The 11,642-nt window shown below is 47.7% G+C and overlaps 1 non-coding gene across 1 annotated transcript in view; it reads right to left on the bottom strand.

The window, feature by feature from the left end:
- Positions 1–11,642, bottom strand: part of LOC107215757 — a 76,896-nt gene that overhangs the window by 8,531 nt on the left and 56,723 nt on the right. The window contains exon 3 of the transcript XR_004500529.1: positions 8,439–8,535. This is a non-coding gene — a transcript (uncharacterized LOC107215757). The remainder of the gene's footprint in view (positions 1–8,438; positions 8,536–11,642) is intronic.

Raw genomic sequence — 11,642 nt, 5'->3', positions numbered from 1 at the left:
AAAAATAAAATAAAATAAAATAAAATAAAATAAAATAAAATAAAATAAAATAAAATAAAATAAAATAAAATAAAATAAAATAAAATAAAATAATCATAAGTAAAGCATCACAAACAGAAGGAAAAAATGTGAAGGAATGGGTTTGTTTATGGGAAATCTGAAAACATCTGACCTAGCTGCATGGCCCTCATTGCCATCAGAACCCCTCCTGAAACCAGCATCTCCTGCCACTGCGTGCAAGAAACCCCAGCCTGGGTCTGGAGCCCTTGGAGCAGCTTAAGATCATTCTTCCAACATAAAACTCCAACATAAACTCATCCCTCATGTCTTAGAGAGGTGTGAGACTTATTTGCATAATAAATGACAAGGCAGGAATATAGATTTGTGTCAGATCACCCTCCCTTCCCTTTGAAAGAAACCTATTTATTCTGACTGAATCGTCTCTTCTCCAAATAAATGGTGTTTGTAGTCACTTTAGCTGGCACGATACGCATTCTTTTGCATGCCTGTAATGAATTTTCACAGCCAGAGCCCTAATCCAGTCTAGTCATGGAGGGTTTATCACGACCTCTTATTTTATTTCTACCGGTAAATGGGAATTGCTTTCCTTATCGCTATCTAGAAGCACCTGAGTGATTTTTGCTTCATATTTCCTATCCCACTGGAATTCAGGATGCAGCGTTATCTGATGCCGTACAATTGTCACTCATGTTAGCTGCCTTTTCATTTTAATTTGCTGGATTTATTGCTCTTTCTTTTTTATTTTTTTTTTCTTTTCCCCAAGAGATTTTACTTCAGATCTAAGTCCCTCCTTGCTCTTTTCCATCCTCCTGGTCAGATTTCTTGGGTGATCCTCAGGAAGGCAGGATCAAGGCTTGTCTTGCCTTCACCTGCCTGATTCCTTTGACAACTGGAGATAGTGGAAGGTGTCTCTGCCCATGGCAGGGGGTGGAACCAGATGAGCTCTGAGGTCCCCTCCAACCCAAACCATCATGTGATGCCTTCCCTTGGCAGAGCACTCAACCCCTGGGCTTGTCCCAGCCCATCCCACTGGAGAAGCACAAAACTATTCGGTGGCAAGCAGGAATTATCCCTGGCTTTGAGTTCAAACAAGTCCATGAGAGCAAGAGCTTGCCAACATGATCCCTACAGCTGCTGCGAGCAGGGAGCAGGCACACTACTTGGAGCTCCGGAAAACTGGACCTGCTGCTGCTGGAAAGGCACGGGAAGACCAGTAAATCCTGCAGATAACACTGTGATGGATCAGTAGAGGCAAGACATTAACCTTCACTCTTGAGGAGACACCCAAATGATAACACCTGTAGCCATGCCACTCCAGAGTTATCAGTCTTGTCACTCGTGAAGATAAATCTATCTGACCTAAGCCATCATCCTATGCCTCTCTGGCTTCCTTGCTCAAAATCCTCGTAGATACCAGCAGGAATCAGGAAAATCATACCTAATAATCAATTGAGAGTGTGCAACTATGCTCACATGGAAACCATTTCCTTTAGTATGTTAAAATAATTCCACAGAGCAGGGGAAAAACACGGTAGGCTTGAAAGCTGGTCTGCAGGGAAAGTGCTACATGTCAGTGACAACTGTGGAAGGACAGAAAACAGCTACCAAAGCCTTAAGGAGCTGTCACGCACAGGAAAATGTAAGTTAATTAAAGCCACTTAAACAAATACATCTGGGACAGGGGCATGGGATGTAGGGAGGGAGAGTGAGGTGATATTAAAAGCTCAGACACATGGTGAATCCCAGACAGAAGGCAAGGAGAATCCAGACGAGCCCCTTGCCCTGGAGCTGTGTCAGAGGGGGCAATGAGAGCGCCCTGTGCCCCAGGGCTGTGGCTCACCTTTGGGCACAGCATTTTTCCACAGCTCCACGGGGATGCACAGGCTCAGCTGATCCACCCCTCCTCTGGGAAACAGCACCCAGGATCCACTGATGCTCTCCTGGACCAAACAGAGCCGTCTTGGAACTATAAATCCAGCACTTCCCTTCCTAATGTCCTCCCTCCTTTCCCTACCACAACATTCAGCTGAAACGAGAGCCATGGGCAAAGCATCCCTCTGGCAAAGTGTAAGGATGTAAATCCACCTCAAACACACCACCAGGACCAACGTCAACTCCACCTTCCCTTGCTCCTCCTCTGAGCACAGTCTCCCCCCAGCACCCAGAGCCACCTGCTGTGCTCAGAAGATGATGAGCACAGGTTGCTCACACCAGCCCTGCGGATATAAAACCACATGAAGAAAGATTTGGATAGGCTCTGTGTAATTTTTTTATTGAAACCAACTCCCAGAGAAGCTTAAAATGTTGGTTCTTTATATATTCCTTTGAGCATTGATTTAGAAGTGGAAGCGCAACACCTACACGAGGTTGGGTCATGACAGAAATGCTGGCTTCTTGAGATATTCCCGCTTGGGAAGCAGGGCTGGCCAGCCTCAGCACGAAGCCGACAGGAAGGGAAACAGGAAAGTAAATCCATCTGCACATCATCAAGCCCCTGCTGCAGGATGACAGCATGCAAGACTGCTTCTGCAAGAGGAAGTCTTGCCATGGCACCAGCCCGACCCAGTTGGAGTGCACGGAAACACAGATGGAGTGAGGAGGATCCAGGCTTCCAAAGCGGCTCAGTTTCCCACCCTCCCTTAACTGCTGGGATGGGGGTGATGCAGCAAACCCAAGACCAGCTCAGCATGCTCCTCCAGGAAAGCTGTGAAGCTAGCTGGAATCTAGTTGTCTTGGTTAGCAGGGAGCTAAGGAAGATGTTAGTGAAGGACATGGATCACACAGGACAAGATCTTTTTCACCCCTCAGCGTATTTTCTAACTCCAAACCAGGCTTATGTACAGATCTTCTATTCCAACCCTGGGTGAGATTAACTCATCACAAGTCCTATGGCTCCAAGGAGAGCTGAGAGCCCCTGGCAGGGCCTAAAGGGGCTCCAGGAGAGCTGCCCAGGGACTGGGGACAAGGCCTGCAGGGACAGCACCCAGGCAATGGCTTCCCAGTGCCAGAGGGCAGGCCCAGCTGGGATATTGGGAAGGAATTGCTGGCTGGGAGGGTGGGCAGGCCCTGGCACAGGGTGCCCAGAGCAGCTGGGGCTGCCCCTGGATCCCTGCAGTGTCCAAGGCCAGGCTGGACAGGGCTTGCAGCAGCCTGGGACACTGGAAGCTGTCCCTGCCCATGGCAGGGGTGGCACTGGAGGGGCTTTAAGGTTGCTTTCAACACAAACCATTCTGTGACTGTAGAGCTCTGCAGACAGCATCAGATCCTTGTCTAATGCAGCCCAGGACCGCAGCCCCCTCTCTGCCTGCGGCTCTGGGCAGGCAGCCAAGGCCCCCCACCCATGCCCGAACCCTTCCCTCCCCAGGGTGACTTCCTTAACACAGCCCAGCTGCCTGCCCCCACCCGACAAGGGCTGACAGATTTGTGCTGTCCCCTTAGGGTGGGGTAGGTACATTTATTTCCTCTTTGGAAAAAAAAGGAAAGAAAAAAGGAAAAAAAAAAATAGGCAATTAACCTTTTCCTCTCCTCGCAGCAGGCAAGAAACTTCCCTGCCACAGAAATAGTCTGGGGACTAAGATATCTGCTCCCACAGCTGCACCAATGCTATTCTGGCTTAGCTAAAATTAAAGAGCTGTGTTGTATGTGGGCCTTCATGAAACTGTCATGGGGACCGCAAGATTAGAGGGCCGGATGGTGACCTGGGAGGCCGAGGTCTATTTTCAGCTGCACCAAGGCATCCTCATGTGCTTCTTAACATGTTTCTCCACCCCTCTTTAATAAGAATCCTGAAATGGTTAGGATTGAAGGGACCTTAATATCCTGTTCTAACCCCCTGCTGTGGGCAGGGACACCTTCCACCATCCCAGGCTGCTCCAAGCCCCAGTGTCCAACCTGGCCTTGGACACTTCCACGAGCCACAGCTGCTCTGGGTACCCTGTGCCAGGGCCTGCCCACCCTCATCATAAAGACCTTCTTCATCATTCCTAGTCTGAATCTCCCTGCTTTTAATTTAAAACCATCAACCCTTGTCCTCTCACTGTAGGCCCTACTAAAAACTGTCTACATCTTTCTTCCAAGCCCCCTTAAAGAAAGACCAACGTTTCTTGCCTGGTCACCTCCAGTGCCCCTCAAAATGCTAGTCAGAGATCCAACAGCACTAAAAAAAAACAGGAAAGCACAGGATAACCCCAACATACCAGCTACCATCCATCCCTTCTCCCACCATGAGCAGTCCTCTGCCAGCAACTGTGCTGGCTATTGTTGGTCACATAAAGCCCAGTCCAGCAGCCCCGCTGTCAGCATGCAGCTCATTACTCTGCCAAGGGCTTTGAAGCGCTTGGAATATGAAAGGTGCTTCATCAGATCAAATTCAGCTTCGTTTGCTATTACAATGCAGTGCATTTCTTTTGTCTGTGACTTTTGATGATGCGCAATTGTTCCCCTCAGTCAGTATTTCGGAGTCATTAGCTGGAATTAGTAAAGTTCCCGCTGCCGGACTTTTCCAAGGCTCTGTTCTCGGGCTACAAAGAGTCGATGAGGAGTTGTCCTGCTTTCACTGAGCTGGAGGCACAGCAGGAGCTTTCTGGAGGGAGCAGGCAGTCTGCTCAACTCCACTTTTCCCCTGTAGGCACCGGGAAATACAAGTGCAGGAAAGATGCTGTGGGTGGTCACAACAGGCCTGGTGCTTCCCAGACAGCAGGGAACCTGAGATACTTTCATTTGGTACCTCTGCTGGGACCAGGGAAAGAGGTACACTTAACTGTGCCCATATTTAGGCAGCACATCCCACAAAGTTCAGGTTTCTATCCCAGAAATCCCCCACTCCAAATCTAAAGGCATCAGACCTGAAGAAGTCACCTTTCTCTGGGCGAAGAGATCTCTACCTGGCATCTTCCTCAGTGAAAATACTTGGATGTGCCTGACCTTGTCCTCCAGCCTCTTGCTCGTGTTACACCCTTCCAGCTATACCAGAAGGGCTTTAGTATCAAGACCCTTTTTCCTGAAGGGATTTATACATGGAGCATCCACTTCTCTGGACACCCTGTGCCACGGCCCCACCACCCTTATCACAAGAAATTTCTTCCTTCAATCTAGTCTGGATCTCCCCTGCTGCTGTAAAACGATTCCCTTTTGTCCTGTCTCTCCCTGCCTCGTCCCCAGTCCCTGGGCAGCTCTCCTGGAGCCCCTTTAGGCCCTGCCAGGGGCTCTCAGCTCTCCCTGGAGCCTTCTTTTGTGCAGGGGAGCAGCCCCAGCTCTCCTCATCTGTCCTCTGATCAATTTTGTGTTTATCTCTGATAGAGGATTCATTCCTACTCGTGTTTGAGGAGGTCCAGCAGAAAAACAAAGTGATGAAGCTCTATGGGCTGTGCCCATCTGATGTCACTGTCTGCCCCCAGGGGCACAGCTCAGGTCTGGGGACCACAGCAGCTCCAACTCACACCCATCCAACCTGTGGGTGGAAATTCCAATTTAAATTCCCAATTCCAGCCAAACCACCACCTTTTCTGGATGCAATGTGAGTATTTGGCCACCACAACCCTGAAACAAAACTAGGGCCAAATTCCCAAACCAAATTTATGGGGACACCCTTGTGGTCTGAGCTCAACACTGAACCCAGCTCCCTTAGCAGCTGGTCACATGGGACTGTACTTCCATCCCCTAAAGGATTTTCCTGAAATTCACCTCATAGATTATCCCACCTAACATTCACAACAGCTCCACTGGGATATGACCAAATGCAGACAATTCACACCTCTCACCTTTTAAAGTGAGTAAAGTATTTTTTAAAGTAACAGGCTACAATAAAGCAGCCTGCCCAGATTCCAGCCTAATCTAAAAACAACTTTATGGCTTCTAATTTTAGCACTAATCTTCCTTTGCTATGGTTGTGTGATTTCTAATTATTTTATCCCCAAGCCTTGCTTTGATGGATAGTTGTACTTTTTCCAAAGCCAAATGACTTGTAAAGTGCTTTTAAAAAATACGCTGATCATTTCAGGTTCATTTCCAGTTCCTACACAAATAACATTCTCATATATGGCTTCATTGCGGAAATATTATTATTAATATTAAAATAATAGTAATAAAAGCAATACAATTTTAAAAGGAGAGCTCCATTCCTTAGGATGATCCCAATCTGCTCATGGAAACACCATATTTTCTCTTAAAAGCTGATAAAGAGCAAAAAAATCTGTTATCGAGATACGGATCTCGTAACAACTCGGTGCCTTTGGCTTGGCATGGCTCCCAGAACACTTTGCCTTTATCTATCCCTGTTTTCAGGTTACAGCTCAGGGAAGAGCAATTGGCCACGCCAAAACCTCGGGGGGGACTTTGCGAGGGGCGATGCAAAGTGATGGCAGAGACACATTTGCCTTGATGTTCCCCTGGAGTGTTGCCTACCCAAAACTGCTGAATTTAGAGCTGCAAACACCAGCCATCGGCTGAAGATGTGTTGCAGGGGCTTAGGATGAGCCTTCAGCCCAGGTTCCTCACAGGCAGGTGTTTTCTCACCTTCCATGCTCAGCTGAAGCAACCTCTTGACCCTCCTAAATGCTGACCTAGATCAAATCTGGATCCAATTCTTTTGCATTTGAAATCTGCACAAAAATTTGTTGGGGAGGGGATGCTTGCCTGAGGACTGTTTGGGGGTGCTGAGGCAGCTGCCTGACACTGGCATGTCCCAGTAGGACCTGCCACCAGCAGCCAGCACCAGAGCAGGGGACACAGACACGGGACTGGTGGATGTTTGCTGGGTTATTTCCTTCCCTAGGATTTATACCGAGCTCCGGTCAATTGGAAAACATCCACTTGACCTGCGACCTTTTTGTTTTAGTTATTCTCCAAGCTTTGACAGCAGCAGTTTAAACACAAAGCGTATGACTTTTGGCACTGAGGGAAAACCCCATTCCCACAAATTCTGAGTGGATACAAAAAACATTGCACTGCAGCCCCGGTGGTGAATGTATTTATTTTTTCTCATTCTTCATTTTCCTCTCTTTCACTTTCTGAGCCTGCTTTATGACCTGTGTATTCTCCCTCCCCACTGGAAACATGAGCTTAGCTCCCCAATGCAATATTCAAGGGAGGAGGACATGGGATGTGGTGTTCTAATTCCCTGCACAAAGCTGTGTTACAGAGGTTTTGAAATGGATATTGTCAAAACAGGAAACAACCCAGTCAATGTCCTCCTGCCTGGGTCCTGAAAATGTCAGCACACAGAGCTGCAAGGGATGGAGAAAAGCCCTCTGTTCCTGCAGGGACAGAAGATGCCCTGGGAGAGTGGGCAGCAAGACGCTCTGCCCTTGTGCCACTCTGATCTGAGAGCTGGGCTTTAACTTCTGCTGAAATCAGTGTGGAGCCATTTCTTATCGACTTGGGGAAAAACACAGCAAATCAGGTTAAAAATTATAACCCTCTATTGACTGATACTTCTGTCAGTGTGGAGAATTTTGTACAGAATGTCATCTCACTCAGGAAGTCAGTCCTACACGAAATCCTTCATCCTTAGTGCTTCACAGTAACATCCACAGCATCCTGCTGGCTTCCTTCTTACTCCTCTTAAAACCCATCCCTGAGATCCTCACCTCCCGAGCTCATGCTCTGTGCTTGAGCTGGCCTTGCTGGGATAAAAGCACAAATCTTGGGTCTAATCCTACCCATATCCCCCAGGCAAGGCACTAAGCTGACATATTTCCATGAAGATGCAGAGCAGGACAATGCCAGGCCCCAGGCTCTTTGATTTCCATCTATCCACCCTGGAGCAAGGATTTAAAGTTCCTCAAAGGCACAACAGTGAGGCCAGGTCTGGAGGAGAGAATGAAGCTACTGTAAAACCAGACAAATAAGATGCTGGGTTTATTTTAAAAAGCAGACTCCTGCAGCTGTAGGTTTCTGAGCAATTCTTAAAAGCCTCATCCTTGCCAACAAATATTGGTATTTTAAGCCTTTGACTGCTTTTGATGGGAGTCAATACCTTTTTTTGATACTGATTGCTTGTTTTTACAGCTCTCTGCGAGTTAAGTTCAGGAGAACCTCCCAAGCACAATTGCTGGTGACCGGTACGAGAATGGTGATCCAAGATGCTTCACCCCTGGAAATATTCAATGAGACTCTGAGGAGCCTGGTCTAGTTGAATACATCCCATTACAAGGGGCATAGATTAGATGGCTTTAGGGTTCCTTCAACCACTCCATGATTCCCCCTCTGGAAGAAAGGCTGGTATTTTGCTTTATGTTTGAGGGATCAGTGGTTTTATTGTAGTGCCCAGACACTGATCAAGACTGGCAGCCTTCAGCAGGAAAAAAAAAATTCACAGGTTCATGGGACAAACAACTAGGAATGTCATTTCAGATGGTCTGTACAGCCCAAAACAGCAAATTTCCCCTATCATCCAGGCAGAGAATTAGAATAATTACCTAGAGCCTGATCTTGAAAGGTGCTGAGTGCAGTCAAGTGATCTCCGCTCATAGAGTTCAGTATCTCAGGGGCTCTCAGCAGGGTCAGGCTTGGAGCCTAGGTGAAACAAGACAGGTTGGTGTTAGTCCAGTTATTTGCATATAAACCTAGACAACCTATGATTTAAAAAAATAAACCCAAAACCATTCCAGCTCCATGTGCCAGCCACATTTTCCTGTAGGGGGAACCAACTCAAGGGTCACGCAGAGCGCGGCTGAGGAGATGCTCCCCAACCCACAGGCCTTCTCTGCAGATCAGGATGGATGCTTGCAGCACACAGGACAGGAATTACACTGGGAGAGCTCCAATCCACATCCAGAAACAGCTACACAACATTCCTCAGGAGCGCTGCATTACCCAAGCCACCACACCTGCACACGTCACATTGCCACACCATCCCAGAACCCACACACCTTCCCAGCAGAAGACAAACCCCAGGGTTGCCTCGCCAAACCTACAGGCAGCAGTAAACTGGAGGTAAGAGAAGTTAGCTGGGTTTCCAGGGAGGAAGACAAGGAACATTCCCCTCCCCGTGCTCCCCAGCGTGCCAGCCCCGAGTGGGTACGGCCGTGCCAAGGGCAGGGTGAAGGGAGGGAAGGGGATGACGGGGACAGGATGACGGTATCCTCCTCCACACAGCCCTTTGTTTTGGGAGATCCCCTGGGATGCTCGGCTCAGGGTGGCCAAGTCCTCCTTCTTCCCCTACAAGGGGAACAGATGAGGGGAGGAAAACAATGCTCTCTCCTCAGCTGCCTAATGGAAGAACAAAAGCACAGTGATCCCTTCCAAAATTGTCTTTTGAGGAACACACCATCGAGCCTGAAGGCCCAGTATTTCTGCTGTATTTATTTCTGAACTCCTCACTGGCAGAGTCTTCCTGTCCTTCCTCTGGGCTCCTGCAGGACCTGCCCAAAGCCAAGGGGGTCGTGCAGGGCTTGCAAAGACCTCAAAAAACCCCATCAGGAATTCAACACCCAACACCTGGTAGAGGTGACAAAACCAAAGGCGAGGTTTCTTCACCAGACCCCAGGACAAACACACCTTGACCACGGGGTAGAAGGGGCAAGGCCAAGTTGGAACAAGGCAGTCAGGTGGAAGGTGTCCCTGCCCACGGCAGGAGGTGGAACTGATATGGCTGAGAGGTCCCTTTTGACATAAACCATTCTGTGACTCTATGACAGCCCTGTTTCTGCAGGATGCATTTGGCAGGAAGGGTCTGCCCAAGCCTGATCCCACTGAAAACTGGGACCAAACCGCACCTGAGCCAAAACCAGTACAAAAAGCACCTTTGACTGTTGAGCAGAGATGGCTGCTAGGGAGCAGAAGGGGATTTCTGCTGTGCTGATTGCTCATGGAAAGTCCCTGACTGGCCCGCAACCATGGAAAAAATGGAAAATAGAACTTTAATACCAAGTTGGTGGCAGGCTGTCTATTTTTCTCTCCTGTGACTAGTTACCATGGATAGATTTCTGAGGTCGACCACACAATTGTTCACTGCATCACTCCTATTAAACAGAGGATGAGCAAATCATCCCATTTGTACCGTACTTTAATTTCCAGAAATTCTTTGTTCGTTTGTTTGCTTAAATTATTTCTCTCATTTGAAGAAACAATGCAGTCTTACGAAGCGAGGGCCCAAATCTCCCGAGTCACCCTGCTGTGGTTCATTACTTCCACACTAGTTAACAAGGCCAGTAATTTCCCTAAGGTTTAATAGAAAATCTTCTTTCCAGAATGCAGAGAGACAGGACATTTTAACAAACTCACTGTATCCCGGTTATGTCATAGGTGAGGGATATCCTAAGCAAGGCACAGGTCCTCCTATGGGTTAGTGCAAAAATGCAGGTAGCCTAAATGGAGCATTTTTCATCCCAAATTACTGCCTCAGCTGGAGAAGGAAACCAGGGGGTCCCATGTCTGTGGCTCATAGCATTAGCTGCAGCACTGCTGGCAGTGGGTTCCTAAAGCATCCCAGTCCTCATCCCAAAATAAAGAGTGGTTGAAGTAGAGGATCCTGGAGAGGTAAATCCAAGATGTACCTAGGGTGGGTGAGGTGGAAGAGGTGGAAGAGCCCATTTCATTAATGATACGGATAGCAGAGCACACTGAATTACTGCCAATCACCTGCCCATAAACTGCTCTTCTCACTGGTTTTGCCAATTTCCATGACCAAATCCGTAGAAAAATTTAAAAGCAGAAATAAATACAGGAGAAGAGCTTGTGGGGGCAAAAAGGCAAATACATAAAACATATACACATACAGATTAGAATCGCAGAATAATTTGGGTTGGAAGGGACCTTTAAACTAAAAAAATAAACTGAAGTATTTTATATGTATGTATATATATATATATACACATGTGTATACATATGTGTGTGTAAAACAGCCCAGTAAATCTCTACTGAGATACACATGCAGGTGAAAAGCTGGCAGTGCTGCCTTCAGTCATAAGGGTATTTACTCTACAGCAGCCTCTGCAGCTCCTTAATATTATTTATACAAACAGGATTTGTCAAGCAACAACTACAGATGTTTGCAGTGAGTCTTCCTGCTTATCCACTGATAATACCGTGTGCCTGGGACAGCTGAACAAATCCTGCCACGTAAATAATAAATACACGTCTGGGTTAATCAGAAAGAGGCAGTGAGGAATCTGGAGATTCCCACAGACTCCCTGCCGCGGGGAAGGAAACAAGAAAATGCCCTGACCTAAGGAGGGGTGAGTCTGGCAAACCCTCAGATCACAGGGAGATCACAGGAGCTGTTTGCAGATCACTTACGGAGCATGAATAATTCAGGCAGAAGCGGCCGGGAGTATGAGAACAGATAGATGGGAGCTCACTGCCGCTGCTTTGGCAGGTTTTATTTTATCCAGCGAGACAAGGAAACCACGAGCCCCAGCAAAATTCCTCTGCCGAGCTTTGCCAGAGTCATGGCTTCACTGACAATCTCGTGATACATGGTGTTTTACAGATCCCCAGCTGAGGTGAATGCCATCTCTCTTTCTCCTTGAGGCATTTTTGTGATTATCTGGCTGGACAGGTATGGCAAAACAATGCTTATTTAAAAAAAAAGCCCTTAGTAGTAATCTGCACTCTACTGCATAATTGCACAGCACACAGAATCACAGAATGGAGTGGGTTGGAAGGGCCATGGCAGGGAC

Source organism: Parus major, chromosome Z (assembly GCF_001522545.3).
Source record: "Parus major isolate Abel chromosome Z, Parus_major1.1, whole genome shotgun sequence".
Lineage (NCBI taxonomy): Eukaryota > Metazoa > Chordata > Aves > Passeriformes > Paridae > Parus > Parus major.
Note: the sequence above shows the minus strand (reverse complement) of the source record. Positions and strands in the feature narration are given on the sequence as shown.